General features: G+C 46.4%; 1 protein-coding gene across 4 annotated transcripts in view; it reads left to right on the top strand.

Moving 5' to 3' along the window:
• The first annotated feature begins 14837 nt into the window (after positions 1-14837).
• The window catches only part of LOC147724100 (opsin-5-like), a 1241395-nt gene continuing 1229578 nt past the window's right edge, over positions 14838-26654 (top strand). For 3 of the 4 annotated variants that reach the window (XM_086965683.1, XM_086965682.1, XM_086965681.1), the window contains exon 1: positions 14840-16075. The gene's annotated coding sequence lies outside the window, so the exon portion shown is untranslated. Of the gene's footprint in view, positions 16076-26654 lie in introns of all 4 variants that reach the window. The other variant, XM_086965685.1, reaches the window with a different exon arrangement.

Below are 26654 nucleotides of genomic sequence, written 5' to 3'. Positions count from 1 at the left end.
TGCTAAAGGAGGAACGCCGGTAAGGACCACAACGTATGGCAGGGACTCGGGGGGGTAGGTCAATAGTGGGCAACCTTATCGGACTACCTAAAGCTTGTAGATCCTGTTTGCTGGACCCCAATTTGGGCACCCCCCCTAACGCTGAGCTAGCACCGCTCCCCACATTCTTATCGCTAGGCAGAGGCAAGACCAATCGAGAGATTGGATTGTCTGTTGACAGGGAAGCTGTAGCTACAGTTTTATTGCAAATGGGCGGAACCCTGGCACCACCAATTAAGTTAGTGGCGTCAGGAATCGGCCCAACTGTGAGGTTCCCTTCTATACCGTTATCAGCTCGGGTGATAGGATTGGCAATACTAGGATTCTATCCATTAGCTTCATTTACTGAAAGGCTCAAGGGCTTGGCCTTCCCTAGGCCAATGTTGTTAATTGTGGAAACTAATCTATCCAATCTGGATGCCAGAGGTTTGATGAGTGAGCCAATGGTCTGTTCGATATGGGTCTGAAAGTCAATAAGTAAGTGAGAAACCCAAACAGGGATTCCTGCAGAGGGTAATAAAGAATCTACATCATCGAGCGGTGCAGGTTCAGGGGACGGAATAGTCTTTTTAGATGTTTTCTTTTGGGTTTTGCATTTCTTACTTCCAGAGCGGGTTTTGACTAACTTTTCCGCTAAAACTTGTAGTGGGGATTGTGGCGGAGGTGAGCTATCAATGGTGCTAGGAGCGGCCTGGGCACAAGGAAAATCAACAAAAGAGGACGTGAGGAAAATGCTACAGTCAGGAGTATTAACTGTAACTGTAGAATAGTCCCCCACTTGCTGTAGAGGAGGGGCAGCTGGGGTGATTGACAATCGCCTCTCCGTGTTTTCTATTGCCGTCACCACAACCCCTATAGTTTTCTGGAGCATCTAATCGATTGCTATTAGACTTGGGAGGGGTTGAGTCGTAGCAGCATGGGGCCTAGTCATCGGATAAGATTTACGGTTTTTACCCATTTCGGTCATAGATAATAATAATAAGCTAATCTGAGCAACCAAATTTCACTCAGAAAAATGTACCCTGGGCACCCCCAGAAAGCTTTGTAGGCGAAATAGGGCAGAAGAAAGGTAAGTATCAACTCTGCAGCCAATTGCATATATCACATCATCCCCCTTATTTTCTTCTTTTTTTTCCCCCTGAATCACAGTACCTTTTCAGTCAAGTTGTAGCCCAGAAAAGGGGTACAGATGTTAGAAGGCTTGGCCAGCCCAGCCTCCTCCGGCCTAGGACGGCTGCAGACGGCCACGCCCTTGTCCCGGGCTTCTCCCGCGGTGCTCCCGCGCACCCCCGCGACGGGGGGGTTGATGCTGAGATTTATGCGCCTCCTGAACAGCAGGCGGTTTCCGGCCGCTAGGGCAGCTGGTGATTGTAGTCCCCGTCCTCCTCGCCCACAGCCCCCCCTCACAGCGGCCGCGCTCACCTACAAAGGAGCAGCGGTGGCAGGGGGAAACCAGGCACCACAGCACAGAACAGCGGGGGCAGCTAATACAGGCAGAAAGCGGCCCCAAATAGGCAATGCCCCCCAGCAGGACCAAACAGGCTTCTAGCATGATGGGCAGCAAGACTCCGGTAAGTTCCCCCTAACAAACTAAATTTTCATTTTGTTATGGTGAATTAAAAAGAAAGTAATAAAGATGCTAAATTTCATCATTCATTTTTCATAATGACTTTGTTAAAATAATTGGTAATCTGTTAACAGACATGTTGAATTCCTTATTTGATTAATCCTGCTATTTCTACATATCCAAGCACACTTGTACTTCAGCTTTTCTCAGTTTCAGGGTTGTTTTTCCAAAACGTATGCAAAATGCACATTAGAGTTGCGGTGTCATAATTGGTTTTTGTGTTGTGTAAAGAATAATCCGCTTTTATGCTGTATCACACTAAACTGTGTAATGGAGATTAGATTAAAGTAGCACTGACTTGTCTTTGCGCACCATAACGCACCTCTCAGAACCTTGTATAGAGTAAGGCGGGAGCCCACTGTCTGTCAGAGAGGTAGAGGCAATTATCTCAAGCACCCTGACAGGACTAGCGCTCACCATATTTTGAGATTTCTGCTGGCCCAGCAGAGATCTGTAAGCCTTCTTAGGACCCCCTTGGGGGCTACAACTAATCTCTGGTTGAAAATCTATTCAGGAAGGAAGACAAAATGGGGAAATTGTTAAATCAAATTCCATTGGTTATTCTGCATTTTGAAGTGGACACTCAGATTTCAACTCTTAATGAGCTGGCATTTCCAACCTCCACAGATACCGTTAATATTATCACATGGGATTATGAGAGTAATTAAGAGGGACCTCATAATGAGGGCCATGGTGGGCACCAAAACTGGTGCGTTGTAGTCGCTCTTTTATAACAATTAGGAAAGCACGAAGACTCTCCTGGCACACTATGGTCTGGTGAAGTACACTGCTCTGAATGCTGACTCTGTTATACAGCGCTAGGCACGTTTACAATCATATATAACAAGAAGAAAGTCAAACACGGAGGAAGCATGGCATAAAAATGGAGGAAAGAAAATTTTAACACCTGCTGAGGTACTCAAAATAAGTGCCTCAATGATCTTTAGCGTCATGTAGTCTGTATGAAGCATTACATAAATGCTAAAATGCAATCAGTGGGGTCTTTAGAAAAGAATTTTAGGAGGGGGCCCACTTTGGGCCTTAAATACAACTGGTGGGGCAACCATCAAAGGTCAACCATAAAGAGAGTGTGTTCATGAAGGTGTCTATGTGTGTGTTTAAATGTGATTTGTATCTGTTAGACCTGACACCCTTGGCGTGGTTTTCCCCCATATTTTTGCCTCTGCCTCCTGTATTTTTGATGCTGTGCTGGATTTCGTTTTTGCTGGTTTAGATGCTTTGGACACTCTGCCACTGCTGATCAGTGCCAGAGTGTAAGTGCTCCCTATGTAAATTGTCATATTGATTGGGTATACCTGATTGGCACATTTGTATCACCATGAAGTCCCTAATAAAGTGCACTGTGTGTGCCAGGGCTGGTGATGACAGATGTTGCTAGTGGGCCTGCAGCGCAGATTGCGCCACCCACATAAGTAGCCTAAAATGGTGTCTCAGGCCTGCCAGCGCAGTGCCTGTGCGCAGTCAGTGGACTGCCATGTCCGCCTAGCCAGTGTCCCCACTGGCTGGGCCTAACCCTTCCCTGTCTGTGCACATCAGTCACCCCTATGGAAGGCTCAAGGTACCCCCTTGGGCAGGGTGCAGTGTATGGATAAGGTAGAGCATGCACTAGTGCAGGTAACATACTCTGGTAGTGAGCAGCAGCCATTTTTTGTGCTCACTGCTGCAAGGTTATCTTGCTCCATAGATTAACATGGGGGAGGCTGGCCCCAATGGATACCAGCCTATCTTCCCATTGGAACAAGATGGGACATAAGTGATTGATATCCCTGAACTCAGAATTTAATAACACATCTTTTAGGAAAGGGTGTTTTTAAATTCTGTGTTTGAGAATAGTACTTTTAGAGAGTGGCTGTTCTCTTGTCTAACCTTTCTGTGTGCCTGGGACAGTTTGTGGATTGACTGTCTGGTTTGAGGGTGACAGGGTCTGCAGAGCCCCCTGGAGGTTGTCTGAGTCAGCCCGTGGATGAAAGGCTGCATCTGATGCCAAGAAAGTGGGAGGAGATAGCACCTGGGAGTGACTAGGGCTGTGCCTGCCTGACCACAATGCTGGCTCCACCTCCTGCTGGGCGACTGTCACCTCTGTTCCTGATACTGAAAGAAAGAAGGAAGCCAGGAACCCCCCAGTGCCCCAGCAACACCCAGAACTGGTTTAGACCGGGCTCAGGGCCCATTTGCACAAAGACTTCAAAGAACTTCATAGAGTTTTTGGGGTATAAGAGAAGGACCCCTGACAACAGAAAATCAGATTCTACAATCAAGAAGAACCTCTGCTGGAAGAAGGACTGCTGGAGAACTGAAGGAAGATTGCCTTGCTGTGTGCTCTAAGGGCTGACCTGTTCTGCTGTTCAACTAAAGCTGAGAAGAAGAAAGGGACTTTGCTGTGTGCTGTGACCCTGCCTGCTTGAACCAAAAAGACTTTGCTGTGTGATGTGTCTTCAACTTGAATCTCCAAGGGCCCGAGAAGAGCTGGCCTGCTGTTCCTGGAACCCAGGGTTAAAAGGTTCCTAAAGAAACCCCAAGACGCTGTGCAGATCGTGCTGTTTTTGCCTGGTGCGTGCTTCGTGACCAACTACTAAGCGTGATTAGAGATCGGTGTGCTCCTCGGCACATACTCAGCGAGGGTCAGAGGTCCGCGGTGCCTCCCCTCGTGTGTTCTGCTCTGAAGCGATTGTGTGGCCGTGAGGGCGGTCTTGCCGTGACCTGTACCCTCGAAAATCATCTGCCGCCTGTTCACCGCTGCGGCCCAGGGCCAGAAACACCCTTCGAAGGTTGTCGTCCTGATCAGAGCTGCAGGGCCGAAGTACGAAGCCGCCGTGCTCCCATTGGTCAACGAGGACGAGCCCTCTGTGAACGCCGCGCTGGGATTGGCCCAAGGCTGCCACGTCACCAGCAGGGGCCGCGCACTGATTGGCTGCCGGCTCTATATCGTCAGAGGCTTGTCCCGGGAGCCGCGCTGTCATTGGCTGACTCCCGGGTGGCTGCAGGGGCTCGTCTGCGGAGCCGTGACACCATTGGCCGGTGCGGGGAAGCTGTGAAGGACCGATGGAATCACGCAAGAGGCATGGAGGAGACCCGTCCCCGCCGCAGGAGCAACACGAGTGCTGACTGCCCCTGGCCTGTGTCCCGAAGAGCTGCGCTAGCTCCCCGCCGCTCCCTGGAAGTGCTGAGAGCGGGCGGAGAGCAGCCGGGACCGGGCGGGGCTTGGTGCGAGGCTGTGCTGATCGGCCTTGAGGAGTCCCCGGAATACTCGGTGAGGCGCGCTTGCAGCGCTTGGGGCCCATGGCTTTAAGAGGCTGATTCTGAAGAGCTTAACACGCTGGTACTATTTTGACCACTTGTTTTTGGAGCTGCATTGAACTAAGTCGATATACTTATTTGGAATACTGATTTTTAGAGACTTGAGACTATTTTTGATATAAAAACTTCCTAATGACAACTACAACCATTAAGATTAAGTGCAACATCTGCCTAAAAGAAGTAATTATCGTATACTGTTGATTTTTACTGCTGCAATTAGATAAAGATATATTCCCGTGGGAAAACCCCTCAGGATGTGTTCAGCTATGTGCTGGCCATCCGCAACCAGACCAAGCGCTTCAGGAAGCTCGCTCAAGAGAACCTGGAGGCTAGCCAGGAGGAAATGAAGAGATGGTATGATCAGAACACCTCTCTGGTTGAGTTCCACCCTGGTCAGAAAGTGTGGGTGATGGCGCCAGTGGAGCCTTGTGCGCTCCATGACAAGTGGACCGGGCCATATGAGGTGGTGGAGCGCAAGAGCGAGGTTACCTACTTGGTTAACCTGAAGACTCCCAGGCAGCCCCTGAGAGTGTTGCATGTGAACCGCCTCAAACCCCACTTTGAGAGGTCAGGAGTGACTATGCTCATGGCTACAGATGCTGGAGGGGAGGAGGATAGTGATCCTCTCCCTGACCTCCTGGCAACCAAGGAGCAAGATGGGTCAGTGGATGGTGTGATACTCTCATCCACCCTGACCCCAGAGCAGCAGAAGGACTGTCACCAGGTCTTGGGTCAGTTCGCCCCCCTGTTCTCCCTGACCCCAGGTGTCACCAACTGGTGCGTCCATGATGTGGACACTGGAGATAGTCTGCCTGTGAAACAGAAGTTTTACAGGGTGGCTGACAAGGTCAGAGCTAGCATCAAAGAAGAAGTTTCCAAGATGTTAGCACTAGGGGTAATGTAGCCCTACAGCAACCCCTGGGCTAGCCCAGTGGTCTTAGTGCCTAAGAGAGCTGCTACACCTGGTGGCCCCGCAGAACTCCGTTTCTGCGTGGACTACCGTGGGCTCAATGCGGTCATCAAGACTGACGCGCACCCCATCCCCAGAGCTGATGAGCTTGTGGACCGGTTGGGAGCTGCCCAGTACCTGAGCACCTTTGATTTGACTTCAGAGTACTGGCAGATTGCCTTAACTGAGGGGGGGCCAAGGAAAGGTCAGCATTTTCAACGCCAGAGGGGCACTTCCAGTTTCGTGTCATGCCCTTTGGGTTGAAAAATGCCCCCGCCACATTCCAGAGACTGGTCAACCAGGTATTAGCAGGGCTGGAGGAATTCAGCGCAGCATACCTGGATGACATTGCTGTGTTCAGCTCCACTTGGGAGGAACACTTGCAACACCTCTGCGCAGTGTTGAAGGCTCTGCAGAAGGCAGGCCTCACTATCAAGGCCAGTAAGTGCCAGATAGGGCAGGGATCAGTGGTGTACTTGGGACACCAGGTGGGGAGCGGCCAGGTGGCGCCCCTACAGGCGAAGATTGATACCATTCTGGCTTGGGAACCCCCCAAGACCCAGACTGAGGTGAGAGCCTTTCTAGGTCTCACCGGGTATTACAGACGGTTTGTCAAAGGTTATGGCACCACTGTAGCCCCTTTGACTGAGCTGACATATAAAAATCAGCCCAGGAAAGTGAATTGGACCGAGGACTGTCAAACTGCTTTTGACGCCCTCAAAACTGCTATGTGCACAGCACCAGTGCTTAAGGCACCTGACTTTTCCAGTGAGTTCATTGTGCAAACTGACGCTTCAGAGCAAGGCGTGGGAGCAGTGCTCTCACAGATCAACGATGAGGGTGGAGACCAACCAGTGGCTTTCATTAGTAGGAGGCTACTCCCCAGGGAACAGAGATGGAGTGCGATTGAAAGGGAAGCTTTCGCTGTGGTCTGGGCCCTGAAGAAGCTGAGGCCCTACCTGTTTGGGACTCACTTCCGTGTTCAGACCGACCACAGGCCCCTCAGATGGTTAATGCAGATGAGGGGTGAGAATCCAAAACTGTTGAGGTGGTCCATTTCCCTACAGGGGATGGACTTTATGGTGGAGCACCGCCCTGGTACAGAACACGCCAATGCTGATGGTCTGTCCAGATTCTTCCGCCTTAGTGATGAGGACTCCCAAGCGGTTGGGTAGTTCCCCCCACTTTCAGCTGGAGGGGACTCGTGTTAGACCTGACACCTTTGGCGTGGTTTTCCCCCATCTTTTTGCCTCTGCCTCCTGTATTTTTGATGCTGTGCTGGATTTCGTTTTTGCTGGTTTAGATGCTTTGGACACTCTGCCACTGCTGATCAGTGCCAGAGTGTAAGTGCTCCCTATGGAAATTGTCATATTGATTGGGTATACCTGATTGGCATATTTGTATCACCATGAAGTCCCTAGTAAAGTGCACTGTGTGTGCCAGGGCTGGTGATGACAGATGCTGCTAGTGGGCCTGCAGCGCAGATTGCGCCACCCACATAAGTAGCCTAAAATGGTGTCTCAGGCCTGCCAGCGCAGTGCCTGTGTACAGTCAGTGAACTGCCATGTCCGCCTAGCCAGTGTCCCCACTGGCTGGGCCTAACCCTTCCCTGTCTATGCACATCCGTCACCCCTATGGAAGGCTCAAGGTACCCCCTTGGGCAGGGTGCAGTGCATGGGTAAGGTAGAGCATGTGCTAGTGCAGGTAATATGCTCTAGTAGTGAGCAGCAGCCATTTTGTGTGCTCACTGCTGCAAGGTTATCTTGCTACATAGATTAACATGGGGGAGGCTGGCCCCAATGGATACCAGCCTATCTTCCCATTGGAACAAGATGGGACATAAGTGATTGATATCCCTGAACTCAGAATTTAATAACACATCTTTTAGGAAAGGGTGTTTTTAAATTCTGTGTTTGAGAATAGTACTTTTAGAGAGGCTGTTCTCTTGTCTAACCTTTCTGTGTGCCTGGGACTGTTTGTGGATTGACTGTCTGGTTTGAGGGTGACAGGGGCTGCAGAGCCCCCAGGAGGTTATCTGAGTCAGCCCGTGGATGAAAGGCTGCATCTGCTGCCAAGGAAGTGGGAGGGGATAGCACCTGGGAGTGACTAGGGCTGTGCCTGCCTGACCACAATGCTGGCTCCACCTCCCGCTGGGCGACTGTCACCTCTGTCCCTGATACTGAAAGAAAGAAGGAAGCCAGGAAACCCCCAGTGCCCCAGCAACACCCAGAACTGGTTTAGACTGGGCTCAGGGCCCACTTGCACAAAGACTTCAAAGAACTTCAAAGACTTTTGGGGGTATAAGAGAAGGACCCCTGACAACAGAAAATCAGATTCTACAATCAAGAAGAACCTCTGCTGGAAGAAGGACTGCTGGAGAACAGAAGGAAGATTGCCTTGCTGTGTGCTCTAAGGGCTGACCTGTTCTGCTGTTCAACTAAAGCTGAGAAGAAGAAAGGGACTTTGCTGTGTGCTGTGACCCTGCCTGCTTGAACCAAAAAGACTTTGCTGTGTGCTGTGTCTTCAACTTGAATCTCCAAGGGCCTGAGAAGAGCTGGCCTCCTGTTCCTGGAACCCAGGGTTAAAAGGTTCCTAAACAAACCCCAAGACGCTGTGCAGATCGTGCTGTTTTTGCCTGGTGCGTGCTTGGTGACCAACTACTAAGCGTGAGCAGAGATCGGTGTGCTCCTTGGCACATACTCAGCGAGGGTCGGAGGTCCGCGGTGCCTCCCCTCGTGGTTCTGCTCTGAAGCGATTGTGTGGCCGTGAGGGCGGTCTTGCCGTGACCTGCGCATACGAAAATCATCTGCCGCCTGTTCACCGCCGCGGCCCGGGGCCAGAAAAACCCTTCGAAGGTTGTCGTCCTGATCGGAGCTGCCGGGCCGAAGTACGAAGCCGCCGCGCTCCCATTGGTCAACGAGGACGAGCCCTCGGTGAACGCTGCGCTGGGATTGGCCCAACGCTGCCGCGTCACCAGCAGGGGCCGCGCACTGATTGGCTGCCGGCTCGATATCGTCAGAGGCTTGTCCCGGGAGCCGCGCTGTCATTGGCTGACTCCCGGGTGGCTACAGGGGCTCGTCTGCGGAGCCGCGACACCATTGGCCGGTGCGGGGAAGCTGTGAAGGACCGACGGAATCACGCCCGAGGCGTGGAGGAGACCCTTCCCTGCCGCGGGAGCAACGCAAGTGCTGACTGCCCCTGGCCTGTGTTCCGAAGAGCTGCGCTAGCTCCCCGCCCGTCCCTGGAAGTGCTGAGAGCGGGCAGAGAGCAGCCGGGACCGGCCGGGGCTTGGTGCGAGGCTATGCTGATCGGCCTTGAGGAGTCCCCGGAATACTCGGTGAGGCGCGCTTGCAGCGCTTGGGGCCCATGGCTTTAAGAGGCTGATTCTGAAGAGCTTAACACGCTGGTATTATTTTGACCACTCGTTTTTGGAGCTGCATTGAACTAAGTCGATAGAATTATTTGGAATACTGATTTTTAGAGATTTGAGACTATTTTTTTTTTTTTTTTTTAATTTTTGAAAACCTTTATTGTGCATCAACAGCATACATATACGGGCCTACAACCACCTGGCCGGCCTCGAAAGCAATTTATAGCACAACCGTAAGCAATAAGGCAACTCAGCAGTCCCCCCAGCACTAGATACGACAGTTTTACCAAAATAGGACTTCAGTTTGACGCGACCATTGAGTTACAGGATTAGGTAAGGTTATTTTTAAAGTTACGAAAATAAAAGGATCAGACGTAATTCAAGCAACCGAGGACCTAGGGTGAGCAATGCACGCAACAGTGTATCAACAGAGCGGGTGAGCACAAACCAGGTGTCCGAGCTAAATTATACTCATCAGGATGTAAAGCACGCATGCAAGTTCGAGCTAGTCATCGCCCACCCCATAGACTTGAGGCTACCATAATAATGACTGCAAAGAAAGGAAAAACCAGCAATCGGAAGCGCAAAAGGCGCAATGTCTAACCGTCATGCTGACCCAAAAAAAGAAAGGAGAAGAAAAAGGAAGAAAAAGGGAAGGGAAGAGAAAAATAGAGGCCCGTGGAAACTGAAAAAAGGGACAAAACAAGAAAAAACCCCACCCCCAACCCCCCACCCTGCACCCCTGCAGAGGCCACGGCCTACCCCCCCCCCCCCCAAGCAGCGTGCCTGTCGCCCATGAGAGTACCCGAAATGTAGTATCAGAAAAGAGAAAAAGAAAATTTTATATATAAAACTGGAGGAGGGCCATCCATACTGGCTCCCGGTCACCCCGTCCCATGAGATTCAACCCTCCCCAAGATACATAATGCAACAAGTTAAGCAAGCGAATCAATCAGGAAAGGGGAGAATTAGCAACATTCTGCACTAATAAACACATCTGAAGAGCGCGCGCCCCCACCCCCCGCCAGCCACCGAAATGTCAACATTTAGGAATACTGCTTATCCTTGGCCAGTCCTCGCAAGTCCCCGGAGGCATGTCTGCCGAGTAATTCCCTCATCCGCTGACACAAAGAAACCAAGTGCCCAAGCAAGGCCAGAGGGCGACATGAGCGTACAAAATGGATGCCGCGGGCCACCAACAGAGTCATCCGCAAATACAGCCATCTTCCCCAATGCAGTCCCAGAACACATACCCGACATCAAGGATGAAAAGACAAGGGTAAAAGAAGCAGGGACAGGATCCAGTTGTCGCAGTGGCAAAGCAGAGGACATCGATAATGTTACTGAGTGCGAAGCCACCATCGTCTGCTGTGAAAGGGAACCATCAGAATAGTTCAAATCCCCGGCTAGTTGCCGAACATTCACAGCATAGTCCAATGCCATCTCTGCCCCCCCACACGGAAGGGCGGCCACAGCACCCCCATCGGAGACAGGCTGGGAAAGATCCTCATGTACCAGGGGGTCGTCCGACCGTAAGTGCCCCAGCATGAACGCGACACCATCCAGTTTTCTCCCCAGCTCACGGACGCCGTGGTCCCAGGCAGATCGAAAGGCACCAATAGCAGCAAGGATGTCGCCGCAAGAGAACGCAGGCCCTTTCTCCCATACCGCAGCACCATTTGGCTGTGCACATTCCCCCTCTTGCTGTACATCGATAGTCAGGGTAGCAGCCTCCAGCACTTCTCGGCGGCCCCTCTGAGTTTCCATCGCAACTAGGGACAGGGAAGCGGTCATAGGCGAGTCCAACTCGGTGCGACCACTATACGAGTCGCAGGGACAGTGTAGGCAGATCGCCTAAGGAGCGGATTCCTACGTTGATCTGTTCCAACACCAGCCCAAAATTCGGGAGCTGCCAGCGAAAACCGGGCCTAATCCTGAATCGCGTCAAGGCGCCCACCGTCTGTGTTCCACATACATACAAGGGTTCCACCAGGTCACCGCCTCGGGGGTACTCTACAGCCGCGTTGTCTGGCAATCAGAACTTTTGTGGTGAAAGTCGGGCGGATGGACAGTGGGCTCCATCAGACCGACGCCGCGCCAGTGGAAATGGCCGCTGTTGTTGCCTTAGCGTCCGGCCATGTTAGGCAGCAGATGTCCCGGTCACAGAGTCTTTCAGGCCTCCGAATGCTGTCGCGGATTTCTGCGGCTATGGGGCCGGCAGAGAGCACGGGATCGCGCTATCAGTGTCAGCGCTCATTCCCAAACTCCAAAATGAGGCACAAATGCAGGATGGTGAGCAGGATAGTCGTGCAGGGCTCGGAGGTTCACGGAGCCGGGAGCCTACGCGTCCGTCCCGATCGCCATCTTGGCTCCTCCCCTTGAGACTATTTTTGATATAAAAACTTCCTAATGACAACTACAACCATTAAGATTAAGTGCAACATCTGCCTAAAAGAAGTAATTATCGTATACTGTTCATTTTTACTGCTGCAATTAGATAAAGATATATTTTTATAAATATACTTACCTGTGTGGTCTCAGTTTGTGGTGGATTGGGGATTATTGTTGTGTTAAGTGCATTTATTACACACATTGCCTTGGGGATAAGCCTGCCTGCTCGCGCCAAGCTACCTAGAGGGGGAGCAGGGGTTATCTACTGTGTGTACTCCGTTACCCTGACTAGAAGCAAGGGTCCCTACTTGGTCTAAGGTACTTACCTCTGCCAATTAGAAACCCCCAGATCTAACAGTATGTATATCTATAGATAGATATAGACACATGTAAATATAAAGAACCTCATTTATGGGGTTTTTGCAGTAGGGCAGTGCTGTAGGCATTGCTGCTGCACTGTCGTACAGCAAAAGAAAAGGTCAGGAATGCGCTGTACCTATGAGATACAGCGCATTCCTGTCCTTTTCCCTTGCGCCGGCGCACAGTGGTCTGGCGCGAGCCAACACAGGCACCTTTGCACCATGGTGCAAAGATGCGTGCGTTGCAGGGATGATTATTTTTGTGCAGGCAGGGAAACCTTTCTGCACAAAAACCATCACAAGAGACTTTTTCCTCTTTCTATGTGTGCTGCAGCACACATAGCACACAGAGAAAGAGGAAAAAAGAGGAGAAATAAAGATATTTCTCCTTGTTGTGCCACCCTTACGCCTCCCCAGCGAGGCATACGTTTTTGATGCTGCCTCAGACTTACGATTTCTCGTAAACCTGGGGCAGTGTCAAAAAGCCATGTATGTTGCTGGGAACGCCCCCTGCAAGGTGTGTATCACTTACAACGCAACTTTTACGTCGTAATGCTGTTACAACGCAGCTATTACAACGCAGGATCCATTACATCGGATGCATTACAACGCATGGCATTACATAGCAGATGGTATTACAACGCATACCATTACATCGTAAGTATTGGTAAGTATATAATTTTTTTTATTTTATTTAATATTATATAATTGATTTAATTATTATTAATTATAAATAAAAATAAATAAAAATATTTATTTATGTTTTTAAATATTATAAATTAAATTTATTAATTTAAGTAATTTTTTAAATAAGTATGAGTATAGGAGTATATGTTTTGGGGTACTGAGGTATATGTTTTGGGGTGTTTGGGTATTTTTAGGTTTTAGGGCAGGGTTTGGGTTTTGGGGTACAGGGGTGTTTTTAGGTTTTAGGGCAGGGTTTGGGTTTTGGGGTTCAGGGGTGTTTTTAGGTTTTAGGGCAGGGTTTGGGTTTTGGGGTACAGGGGTGTTTTTAGGTTTTAGGGCAGGGTTTGGGTTTTGGGGTACAGGGGTGTTTTTAGGTTTTAGGGCAGGGTTTGGGTTTTGGGGTACAGGGGTGTTTTTAGGTTTTAGGGCAGGGTTTGGGTTTTGGGGTACAGGGGTGTTTTTAGGTTTTAGGGCAGGGTTTGGGTTTTGGGGTACAGGGGTGTTTTTAGGTTTTAGGGTAGGGTTTGGGTTTTGGGGTACAGGGGTGTTTTTAGGTTTTAGGGCAGGGTTTGGGTTTTGGGGTACAGGGGTGTTTTTAGGTTTTAGGGCAGGGTTTGGGTTTTGGGGTACAGGGGTGGTTTTAGGTTTTAGGGCAGGGTTTGGGTTTTGGGGTACAGGGGTGTTTTTAGGTTTTAGGGCAGGGTTTGGGTTTTGGGGTACAGGGGTGTTTTTAGGTTTTAGGGCAGGGTTTGGGTTTTGGGGTACAGGGGTGTTTTTAGGTTTTAGGGCAGGGTTTGGGTTTTGGGGTACAGGGGTGTTTTTAGGTTTTAGGGCAAGGTTTGGGTTTTGGGGTACAGGGGTGTTTTTAGGTTTTAGGGCAGGGTTTGGGTTTTGGGGTACAGGGGTGTTTTTAGGTTTTAGGGCAGGGTTTGGGTTTTGGGGTACAGGGGTTTGTGTTTTGGGTTAATTAAATTATATTTACCATTTTTAAATTAATTAAAATATATTTATTAAATTAAATTAATTTTATTACATTAATTACATTTTAAATTAAATTATTTAAATTAAATAAATTATTTCTATCAATTTAATTTAATTTCAATTATAAAAATATGTTCATTAAGTTAATTTTATTATTTTAATTAAATTAAATTATTTCCATTTTTTATTAAAATTACATTTATTAAATAGATATTATTTCATTAAATAAAATTAATGGCTATTTTAAAATGTATTTTAATTAAATTAATAAAATTAAATTAATTAAATTAACTTAATAACATTTTTTTTAAAAAGGTATACTTACCTATACTTACGATGTAATGCCATGCGTTGTAATACCATCTGCTATGTAATGCCATGCGTTGTAATGGCATCCGATTAATTCACTCTAAAACAGTCACAGTGAGTGATCAGAGGAGAAAGAACAGAGGTGGCGGGTGTATATGAAAAATTGTATTTAATACTTTAAAAATTATTAAAAACAGGGTACAAAAATCAATGTCAACAATGTTACAAGAAGTACATGATAGACAATCAAATGAACACTTCTGTGTGAAAGGGGCACATATTTATAAGCCCATGAAAAGCTATAGAATGTGGCTTTAGGTGGCCTTATAAATATGCCAGTGGCACATTGTGCCACCCGAACGTCAGAAAAGTGACTTTAAATATTTTAGTCAAGCAACCAGGCACAAGTCCTATAAAAAGCAGTGGAGGGACTGCCAATATGCAAATGTCCTCATGAAGTCACGTGCTGAACATTTCCGGTGTCTGACAATTACACCAGGACACTTCAGCATATTTCTGGGGGGCCAAGCTTTTGGCAGGGGGACGGAGTCCACCCTGTTAAAAACAGTGGGGGGACGCCGTGTACCTGCGTGTACCTCCTTTGCAGCGAAAGGTAGTTGAACAAATGCATGTGCAGCTTCTGCTTTTTCTGCCACCTTCTGGCACATTCAAGAGCTATTTGTAAAGTCTAACGGGGACTTGACAAATAGAGCCAGGGCACGGGTCCCAATAAGATACCACTGAGAACACGTCACCCTGCCCCACCCTCCAGTCAGTGAAGCCAGTCCCGTCGCTGCTCCAAGACAGCCCTGGCGCTGGAGCTGACGAGCGGCGGCACAGGCTGGTCGTCTGGAGCTACCGGCGGCGTCAGCGGTGCGCGAGCAGTGACCTGCAACAGAGCTGTCAACCTGTGGCGAACTACCAAGCTCTGGTGACTGCTCGCGCACGCCTCCGGTACAGGCTTCAGGTAGCAGCAGCCTCTGGAACTGTGTGATTGCACTGTCAGTTTGTCATAGATTTGAAAGGACCGCCAAGGAAAGACAGAGAAAACACACATCTTTTCCGAGACACTCGAGGGCAAAAAAAGACACCAGTTCTAATTCAGGCTCGCTGTAGCGAAATGTGCGTCACTAAACATTTGAATTAAAAACTGCACGTTCACAGAGTGGAATTGTTCAAGACAATGCACGCAGGCCGGGCATATACGATATGAAATAGCACAAATATAAGAGAATAAAAAAAATTCAGAAGTGTGACTTAAAAATGCAAAAAAAAGGGAAACCCGAGCACTGGTTTAATATACACATGCCAACGACATCGAAGTCGATGAGGGAGGAGCGGTAATTACAAACACCTGAATGGGAAAAAGAGAAAGCGACGGTCGTCACCTGTCAAACAGCGAGGGATTACAAGTGAGTTTCCCAAATGTATAATTGCAGAAGTGAGTGACAGCACGCAAAGGAGAGGGGCGCAGCTCAGGCGGGCTTTCCGTCACAACCGCCCCCTCCCACCCCAGTCTGATGCTACACAACTCGGGTCCGACCGCCTGAGGCTGGAAAGGGGGAGTAGGAAAGAGCCGGCTCTCCGGCGGGTCCTCCTACACCTGCCATCGACCGCCACAGCTTTATATAAGGAGAGCGCGCTCGCCGCCAGACTCCGCCATGGCGCAACCGGCAGCAGCAGAGGAGAAGGGGGGAACCAGCCTGAGGGGGCTGTGAGCATGCACCCGGCGTGCAAGGCAGCTAGCGCGCTGCTCCAGGAGGGGGCTGCCCACTTCCCACCCCCACTACTCCAGGGGCCGTCTCCCACCGCCTCAGAGTGCCCCATCCATGCCCACGAGAACCCTGGACTTTGTGCACCGCTGGCTGCCACGCGCCGTCCCTTCCAGCCAGACCCGAGGGGTGAAGTTTTCACTCCTCAGTAACCCCTGCAACTGCCCAGGAGCGCATTTAACAAGTGTCTGTAGCATCTGACGATGAGGCTGCCTGAGCCAGGGCACAAACTTCTTTAACTTATTCAGGATTCAACATCCCTTTTAAGACAAGGTAAGAAATCAAGCTGCGCTTTTGTTTCGTTCTGAAATCTCTGAAAATTGTGAAGCGTAATGTGAAACGTTTCTTATCTATGATGTATTTTCCATGTATTTTCTTTTATGCCACAACTCGTTTTGTATATTTATATAACATTTGCTATGTTCTGAAAATGACCTCAGTTGTTAAATATTTTAATTACACTTATTGACTAACTACACACACATTGCTATGCTATTCTTCAGCGCGCATGCATTCTGCCAACCTAACAACTTGTAGCAAAAGGTACTGCGAGGAGAGGAGAGCAGAGCAGCTAACATTCCCTGGCTATTGGGACCAACAGGATATGATCTTCTAAACTGAGGACAACAGATTTTTCTACAAGTGTGACACTAAGGCTGAGGGAAAATCTGTTCTTGTGTCTGAGAAGTAGCATTCAGATGCCCAGGTTTATATAGTGTTTATAGCTATTGAGTACATTTCTAGCGTTCACAGATTTTGATGAATACGGCAAAAGAGAAACACGGGTATATGACATCATTTGTTCAGGATCACACATTGTGTTGAAGTGCGAACGCTGAGTTTTGAAGAGGGCCACCGGCTCTACAGTTCACAATGTTGCAACTACACTACTTCTTCAATGTGTTTACTATTGATTTACCGTACTGGCTTTGAACAGTTCGAGGAAACCCCTCTTAAAGGGGCCATGAAGTGAAATAAATCTCGAAATACAGCTGACATCATCAAGCAGGCGTTCTAGAATGCCTAGTGTTGGTGATTGTTCAAGATGCAGGATTGGGGGAGAGAACAGTTTTTTGTCTGCACTGGATGGTCTTTTTAAAGAATATATTACATTTTGATAATGTGTCCAGAGCACATTGACTTAGATGCCTGGTTTGGCATAGAGTGACAAGGGGTGGCCATATAAGTACATTATTATAGCAGAAACCAGCACACTTCGGAAACACTGTTATACAAGCGTTCACACTCCACATCACAAGCCTGGCAGTACCTGCCGTCCGAGATGTGCCTAAGCACTATTTCATGAGATCTGCTTGCTGGGCTGTACCTTTAAGAGTGATCTAGTGAGGGGGTGGGATCAACAAAGCGAGATCTGCTCTAATCCAGAGGGTGACATCCTATCCTTGGGGAGAGCTGCAAGGAAACGAAGGAGAACTGGCTAATATCCAGTGCTCCAATGTTTCAACAAACACATGCTTCCTGACACCCTGGCTACCAGCGTCGTCTATGCAGTAGCCATTTACTGTGTGCTCCTGTGTGCAGTCAATTATAAAAACATATAGTTGGTGGTATAAACAATTTTCAGTATATTATTGGGTTTTAGTTGTATCAATTCTAGAAACCACTTGAGGTTTTTGAGCACAAGTAAAATCCCACAGTGCACTACCAGTGCATTCTTGCACAGCTGTATGAGAATGATTGAAGTAGTATTACAAAATTTGACATGGTGGGTATGCAGTTAAGACATCACTCGCTTCCCTTCAACCATGCCATCTCCTATGGTTCTGCATAATGCATTTTACGTGTGGGCAGTCACATTATATTATCCGTGGATGTTTCCAAGGCTGCCTAAAGATTTGCACATTTGGTAGAGGAGCAGATATTTATTATTCAGGGTGATTAAGGTAAATTCATCTAATTAAAAATTTCAAGAGAATAACAGAGCCATGGCCGTCAAGTAGTTATATGAGCTGGATAGGCAGCAGAAATTGAGACAGAAAGCTGGAGCTCAATTTTGGTGTTGGTGATGAGGAAGAGTCTCGCTTGTAGAGGGGCTCTGAGTTAAGGGAGTCTTGCTTGTTGCCACTAGTAGGCTAAAAGAGGTCATGTAGATCTAGGAAGCGGGTAAAGTTGGAGAGGATGTAGCATAATGGCCAGAGCTGCAGTTTTTGGAACTGGGGAACCCGGTTTCCGCATCAGCTCAACAACCTGTGATTTTTGGGAAAATCATTTAATCTCCCCATGCTTAAAAGAGCTTAAAAAGGATGTGCCCTTGTGTAATGCAACTGGCGCTCGAGCCCTCCAATACAAACACATATAAAACCAGGGTCTGTTCTTGGATTTATTGGGCCCTGGGCAGGTGTAACATCATAGGAAGTGACATCCATTGACCAATAATTCTCTGGTATTTATTCAAGAAGCTACTTACCTAATGTGGCTATCAGCAAAATGGTTAAACTATAAATAAGAACTATAATGCAATAAGTACAAATATATTCTATAGCTTCTTTAAGCTTCTAAAAGTCAAAATACAATATATTAGTAAAACTGAGTTGAAAACCTTGTTGCTGGTTCTCTCCAAAATTGATATTATCACTCCAGTGTTCACTAAAGAGCTAAAAAGCAGGCCTTCAAGTGAATCTGAAACACTCTCTTTACACTAGTTAGGTCCAACGATAAGGCATTTGTTTTTTAGCAGGCATGGTGGACCAATAATACATACTGGATTGGGTGAGCAATCTGCAAGTGCTCCAGAAATTAAGAGAAAGCACAGATGGCAAACGCTAAGAGGAGGAGCAGACAGGATGTTATGCTCAGGTGGAGTGGCTGACGTGGGCAAGTGGAAGCACAAAAGGCTAGACCAAACACCCACACACTGATCCCCTAACCATAGGAAGTAACCTAAAAAAAAGTAATCTCAAACTCCATTTTTTGAGGTGCAAAGAGCTGAACTAACTGAAAGATATAAAGAAGAGATGGCAAAAAAGAAACAACAATCTGTGGTCAGGGACAAACCCACCAAAATCTGCACGGAGACAGTCACTGAACAGGGAAGTCTAAATTGAGACACCAGAACAAGAAGGACTTGTGGTAGACTCTACACAAATAAGAAAAGGAAATCCAGAAATGTAGAATTAGAAGTTTGAGGAGATGGCGTATGACTTGCAAAATAAAGTTACAGAAATTCCAGAGATTTGCATTAAAAAAAAAGTTAAACATTATAAATCATACCTCCCTAATAGCTGAGGAGATATTTGTTAAATTCCAAAGGTCATGTCGCCGTCTCCTATTTACCCAAAGCTGTAATTCCCATATTGCGCCTGCACTCAGGCAAATATATTGGCTCATGGTTAAAGAGATAGCTAAACTCTAGATCCTTGCAAGACCCTCTCTATCATTCACAAGTCTCCAATCGTGTCCCGGACTACCTAACCCAAAAACTTTGGCCCTTCCATTCTTTTTTTTTTTTTTCTGTTCAATAAGTTTATTAGAATTTAAAAGAGTATATAAACATTTGAATAGCATAGAGGTGATACATAAGAGAATAAAAAAAGTATGAATACATCATATCTGAGATAAAATATAAAATGAAATCTCAAAAACCGGGAACCAAAACAATGGCATCACCATAGATTATCAAAGAAAGAAAAATATAGAGAAAAAGAAGAAAGCAGAGAGAAAAAGATAGAAAAAGGAAGAAAAGAAGGAGAAACAGAAGGGAGGTTAAAGAAAATGAGAGGAAGAAGAGTAGGGAAGGAAGAAGAAGAAGGAAAAGATCTTCTGGGGAGCTACATTTATACAGAAGGACAACATTCACACAGCCGAATCAAATGGATATTGAGCAACCAAACCCTTAGAAGATAAATCCATATATGAGTCTAAAGTTTTCCAGACCCCTTTAGAAATTGAAGGAGAGAGATGAGCATCCTCAACTGATGTGTGTGCCTGGCCCTTCCATTCTTTAATGCAAGAGCAGCCACGCTGAACCTACTGGCTACCTACTCGCATTCAATGATTGGCAGATCATGCTATATGCATATTGCACCTTATATAATTCCCCTCCTACTCCTTAGGCACACCCCACCACAGCCACCTTCTCCTGAACGCTCCCCCCATTGTCCCTCCACCTTCGTAGAAGGCCAATTCTAACTGTCCTACACAAAAGCAGCAATTTCCCCAAGCCTCACTGTCATGCCCTGGTGTTTGGGATTTGTGGTGAAAGGAGGACCTCATCGTGCTGTGCTTGCCCAGGTCTGCCTACTGTCATTCTGCACATGGCAATGAGCCAGCTAACTTTGTGAGAGTGGGCAGGCTGACTGTGCACAACAACCCTAAGGTTGCAACAGCCCTTTGGATTGTATTCTAACAGCCAAGCCAGCATAGACAGAGGGGCCTGTTTATTTTCAGCAGTAAAAACAAAGTCTCACCATCTGCGTTCGGCCATACACAAGTTGTTCAATTGTTGATTCTTCACCTTACCTATCCGAGCTAGGGCCCATTCCCTGGTTCGCAAACCACTGAAGTTTTGCAGCATGGCCTACTTTTCGTGATTACTTCACAGGGCACTTTATACATGCAGAGACATTGGAAGAAATGTCTATTTGTCAAAGAATGGATTGTTTTGAGGGTTTCAGTCCATAACCATATCCTCTTAATCAGACCCTTTTAAAAGATGGAACTAGGGTGGCTGGATAATGAGTGCTTAATTTAAGCCAGTGGTTTCCGTTGCTTTGCACCCGCACTTAATTGCCAGCACCAGTACATATGACAGTCTGCTACATGTTGGCACTGTTTTTTAAAATTCACTGATGAGAACAACACCTGTTGTTTATTAATTCAATATACACTAAGAATGACAAATACCTGCTGCCAAATCTATTCTTTTCAGGGGGCCTGATATTGTCACACTTTTAAAAGTGTGACCTATTAGTTATACTGTTACTATAATATACAGCTGCAATGGGTAGCGCAAGAAGAAGTGGCCTGCTGATTAGAGCCCTCGCACTTATTTTGTTACAAATGAAGCACTGGAGAAGGTGCTTATTTGGTAGTTTAATGTGGCATACAGTTTTGAAGTCCAATACCTTTACCACCACCTGGAGTAAGTCTTGACTGTTTGCTATTGGCATGTTTGGAAAGACACTCTTCCAAAATGAATAACTCGTATCCAATTAATATGAAAAAGTCTTATTCTCTGAAACACCTATCATAAAGCAATGCTGTCCAAAACAGTTGCTGCCGAATAACCACCTACATCCCCTGACCCAAAGTAAAAGTCTCATAATATACTTCTGCGTTTTTCCCATTACATCAAAATATTCATGTAATGTAGGCAACATCAACACATAAAAGACCCTGCAATGAAGATGAAGGTAAATCTTACCTAACCATGCATCCCCAGAGTTCCATAGTAGTCCGCTCATGCTTTGGTTTTTTTAAGGTCCCTGAAATAAGTATTGGACTTGCTTCCTTTCTAGGTGCAAAGAACAGTGATTCATGCTCTGAACACTTCTCACATTAGTTATGCTCCCGCTGTGTACTTGGGCCCGCACTTTTACCTACTAAAGAGACTGCATGTTGTATAAATGTGGCAGCTATGCTTCTTTTAAAGATCCTGAGAGAAGTCAGTAATTTCTCTCCATCTGAAGGAGCTCCATTGGCTGCCTGTCAAGGAGAGGATTCTTTTCAAGATCATAGTCCTCGCACACAAAGACTTCTATAGCGCAAGTCCAGTTACTTTTCTGACAGACTAAGTGTGAGAAGGGGGTTCTGATCATCTGAGCTGCCCGGATTTTTTTCTTTTTGAACACCTGATTTTTGAGCTTTTACTGTGGGAGAGCCTCATCAGCTGCGACTCACCCACAGTGAGGAAGGAGGGGGGAGTGCTGTCACACTCCCCTGAGGCCCTGCCCGACCGGCTGCAGCCTCCGAGTCTGCTCACAAAGGCGGCAAGACCAGAATGGAAGACCGGCTACCGCTGCAGCATGCAAGGGTGCTGACCAGTCAGGAGCCGGCGAGAGTATCCGGGGGTGGCTCCTCAAGCTGCTCTACAACTTACCTATACACGGAGTGCCTGGGTGGGACCGGATACCCAGAAGAAGGGCAGATGGATGCAGCATGAAGCCGCCAACGAAGGCAGTGCAGCTCTCCCCAGATAAGCAAGAGAGCTGCTGCTCAGAGATACACGAGTTGGGGAAAGAGTGTCCCATAATGCTTTGCAGGGCCTGGGAAGACCTGCATGAAAATATGCTTGGTGGCAGCATGTGGTGACCCCAGGAGGACCGGGTCAACACCATTGATGTGACCAGGTGCAAGGGGAGCTGCACGAGCAACACAGACTCCCCCAGCACAAAAGTGGAAAGTTCCCTACCCTAAGTCTCTGGGGACTCAAAAGAAAGAACCCCTCAAGGGTTCAGCCATGGTTTTAAGACAATACATTACTGGAACTTTTGTTCTGCAGCTTGGTGTTTATGTTTAGGACTGCATTGAGGTGTGAGAGGCTGAACTTCAGATGTTTTCGGAGAGGCATTCCCTAGCGGTTAAGAGATGCAATTGACAAGTGGTGCATTTACATAATGTTGTTCCTGTTGGGGACGGGAAGTCACATGCAATATGTGAAACGATAAGTAATTTGGAAATATGTTATCAGGCATTCCTGCCAGGGTGCTTGGTTGTAATTGCTTAATTCTGTGATTATTAATGTGATGCCTTTTTAGGAGCTGTGATTGACTTGCATTACACCTGTTATCAGATATGATAAGTACCTGTTATTGTAAGTGATGCCTAGACATGTATTCTTGTTCCTGTGTTAGTTGAACAACCAGACTGTCAGCCACTGTGATTTAGGTGTGTATACTGTATGAGATGCTCAGTCAGGGTTATGTATCACTATGGCAGGGGTTCCCAATATAAATGCTTGTTGAAATAATGGGGTGTGCCGCCACTGGGGTGGTGCCATTGGGAAGGGCCCTCACTCCAGATTATGGTCAACCCACTGCATTTGGGGGCAAGATGATGTTTATACACGTGAATGGAGGTAATAGAGCCCCCCTGGAGGCTGGGAATGATTACGCAATGTCAAGAAGTATTTCCAACCGCTTATGTATACTTGTAAATTGATGCATAGTATTGAGTAGTGTGTGTGTGTAATAAATGTACTATTCCTTTTTACAAAGAAAAGTACAGACTGGACAATCAATTATTGAGTGTTATTTCTGTGCACCTGTAAATGGTGATTACTAGTCTTTAGAAAACAAGGGACCCCTATATCTATATAGACTAGCTAAAAACATAGGGAAAAAGATGCAATAAGGAAAAGGTCGATAGCTAGCTAATTGGTGCAAAACAAAATTAAATCTCTCTACAATTCACAGAACCACCCTATAGTGAGAAATATATATACACCAGTGTATTACAAAACATATTTTTTATTTTCTTCTTTTATGTAGAGCTCTTAATCAGCTTTGTTATTTGTTTAAACTTTTTAAATATATCTTATTCCTAATCAATCATTTCATATATACATTTGTTTGGAGACAACATGATTACAATTATTTCATATACAATAGACGTAAAGATGATGGAGGCAGTGATTATTTTTTTGTCCCCACTTCTCTAATAGAAAATGCACAGAAGTTACCTAAGGTCCTTTCGGATCATAACCCTCTGGTATTGGATATAGAAGTCCCGGGGTATGTAAAAGCTGCAGTTAAGTGGTCCTTTGATAGGAAACTATTAGTAACTAATGGTTTTATTGATTATATTAGGGTCTGGATTAAGTCAATAGGTACAGTACCTCAAGGGAAAACATATGGGATGCTTTTAAAGCTAGGCTTAGGGGGAGGTAATTAGCTTTGTAGGGTTCCTGTGGAACCCTACAAAGCTAGAGGAAACAGTGAGAGGAAACATGTGCACTTATGCAGGAGCTGAGCAGGTATGAGACAGAACATATGGCAACTATCGTACAAAAACAGACTCAGCTGCAATCGAATGTCAAATTAAAAGTAATTAGTACTAAGGCTAAAATAAACGGGGAGTACAACAAAATAATAGCTGAAAGGTTTCAAACTGGCCGGCAAGATCATTATGAATATGGAGAAATGACAGGGAAACATCTCACACTTTGTATCAGACAAAGGGTAGCTGCAAGTTGCATTATGAGGCTGAAAAGGAAGTATGGTATATTTTCTACCGAACCTCAAGAGATAGCGGAAATATTTCAAGATTTCTACCAAGATCTCTATATTACTAGGCTTAGCGCTTCAGTAGCAGGGAGCGTTGGTTCGGAATTACCACCTCAGATTGAAGAACTAGAATCAGGTATCACGTTGGAGGAGGTCAATGAGGCATTTTTGTCGATGGCTTCAGGGAAGGCGGAACCCCGGATGGGTTACCAATGGAGATCTATAAAGTCTTGCACCTCTATTGTTAGACTTGTTTTTAGCAGTACAGCAGAAAGGAACAACACCTAAATCTTGGCAGGAGACTGGTATAGTCATATTCCCGAAGAAAGGGAAGGGAGCGAAGGTCCATCCTCCTATAGACCAATCGCACTGATAAATTCTTATGAAAAGCTTTACTCTAAAACCCTAGCGCGTAGGCTATCTTAGATAATTGATTCCTTAGTAAGCCCATGGCAACACAGTTTCATCCCGGGTAGAGACACAACAGACCATATTCAAAGGGCGATATCATTATTTAATAATGCAGAGATCTCAGGGCAACAGATGTCATTAATATTATTGGACTCACAAAAAGCGTTCGACCAAGTTTAGTGGGTATATCTTTGGCAGAATTTAAGGTCTAATGGCTTTGGACCATGCATTTTAACCGCCCTTAGAGCCATGTATGTTCAATCACATGCGAAAATACAACTGATGGGGCGGGAGTCGGGGAAGGTCAAAATCACTAGGGGTACAAGGCAGGGCTGCCCTTGCTCCCCTATCCCCTTCGCACTATATATAGACCTGCTTATTAGAGCAACATTAAATGATCAGGTAATCAAGCCGGTAGTGGTCAGGGGTTATATCACTAAGGTTTTAGCTTACGCCGATGACATCGCGGTTGTCACCCCTGACCCTCAGGCGGCAATGGAAAGGATTGAAGATCTGGCCCGGGAGTTTGGGAAGCAATCAGGGTATGAGCTAAATGCCGATAAAACTAAAATTGTTTGCTCTAAGCCGGTTACCTGGCAGGACTCTAGGAGAATGGAAGTAGCCACGTACTTAGGGATTTCTGTTGCAGCAGACGTCGGGACAATCTGGAATATTAATGTAGATCCTCTCATCAAGAAAATAGGGGCTGACTTAAAGAGAATGGATAACCTGCATTTATCTATTATCGGAAGGGCAAATGTCATAAAAATGACAATGTTCCCTAAAATGTTTTATCTGCTACGCTGTATACCAATGGAACCACCAAATCTTTTCTTTAAAAAAATTGACGGGATCTTCTCGCAATTTATCTGGGGATACAAGAAAGTCAGGAGATCTCTGAAACTAATGACCCTACCTCAAAACCGAGGGGGATGGCTGTCCCAAATATTTTATACTACTAGTGGGCAATTATGCATCAGCAGATGACCATTTTATTTAGACCAAAGCTAATAACAACAGCTCAGGATATAGAGATGCCACCCTCCATCTTCGAATTTGCTCTGGGTGACTTAGCACCAGGGCTATTACTCAGACAATTGGAGGGAAGCTATTACGAGAAAACTCGCTTCAAACCCCTCAGAGCTGCTTGGAATGTTTGGCAGAAATCTAGCAAATTGTTAAAAGTTCCGAATATCCAACGCTACCTGCTATTATGGCGTTCATCAATCTTTTCAGCTTCCCTGTATGATAAAATTGTTAGCAAGTGGGAGCAGGCGGGAATTAACTATGTCGGAGACATTGTTAATCCAAATGGAATCATGTCATTTGTAGAGAATCAGGAACGATTCGGGATAGACCGCCAATGCTTTTTTAAGTACATACAGGTTAGTGAGGCAAATAATTCAGCAGCCGCACAACTTATTAACCAGCCCCATTTTCCACTTTTAGACAACTTAGTTCATGAACAGCCCCAAGTGAAGGAAATATACGCAATGATGATGGAAGCAAGTGTGGATGACATAGTAAAAATGGAAAGCAGGTGGACAGTCGAACTGGGAAATTAAGACGTGGATTTATGTTGATCCTTAGAGCTGTCTATGAAGGTTCTTTTATCTGCCAACCTCAGAGCTCAACAGTTTAAAACAATTTTTAGATTATACTTTACACCAACTAAACTTTGGGCACAGGGTAAAAGGGAGACTAATAAATGCCCAAGATGTGGGCAAGGTCCGGCCGATATGGCCCACATGTTTGCTGAGTGTTGTAAACTGGTCGCGGTAAAGCAGGGGATAGAAACATTCTTGTACACGGCTATGGGGTAAGTGGCCCCATTAACTCCAACTCTAATCCTTTTCGGTTGTGACGAGTCCTTACAGTTAGAAACATCCCAAGTTTATTTTTGCTTTATGGCGACAACAACCCTATGCATATTGATTGCTCATATTGGAAGGATGAAGATCCCCCGAAATATCAGGCATGGTATGCCAGATTTTTCCATATATTTAATTTGGAGATTGCACTATATAAGTGTAAGAGAAGCAGAGCCAGGAAAAAAGGGGTACAAATTTAGGGGCCCTTGGTGGAGCAGGAAGGATAGGGGAAACCTATGCCTTCAGAGTTTAATGAAAGTATATGTATTATTACCTATTTTTTGATCTTATGAATTGCTGTCTCCATTGGTCTCCCTTTGCTATTCCTTCGTTTTCTCTCTTGCCCTGTTTCCTGATTCTCTGCCAGGATATTTTCTTTTTTTTTAT

The sequence above is a fragment of the Lissotriton vulgaris genome, chromosome 4_1 (genome assembly GCF_964263255.1).
Source record: "Lissotriton vulgaris chromosome 4_1, aLisVul1.2, whole genome shotgun sequence".
NCBI classification, from domain to species: Eukaryota; Metazoa; Chordata; class Amphibia; order Caudata; family Salamandridae; genus Lissotriton; species Lissotriton vulgaris.
The sequence above is the reverse complement of the archived record's forward strand: the minus strand, read 5'-3'. Positions and strand labels throughout refer to the sequence as shown.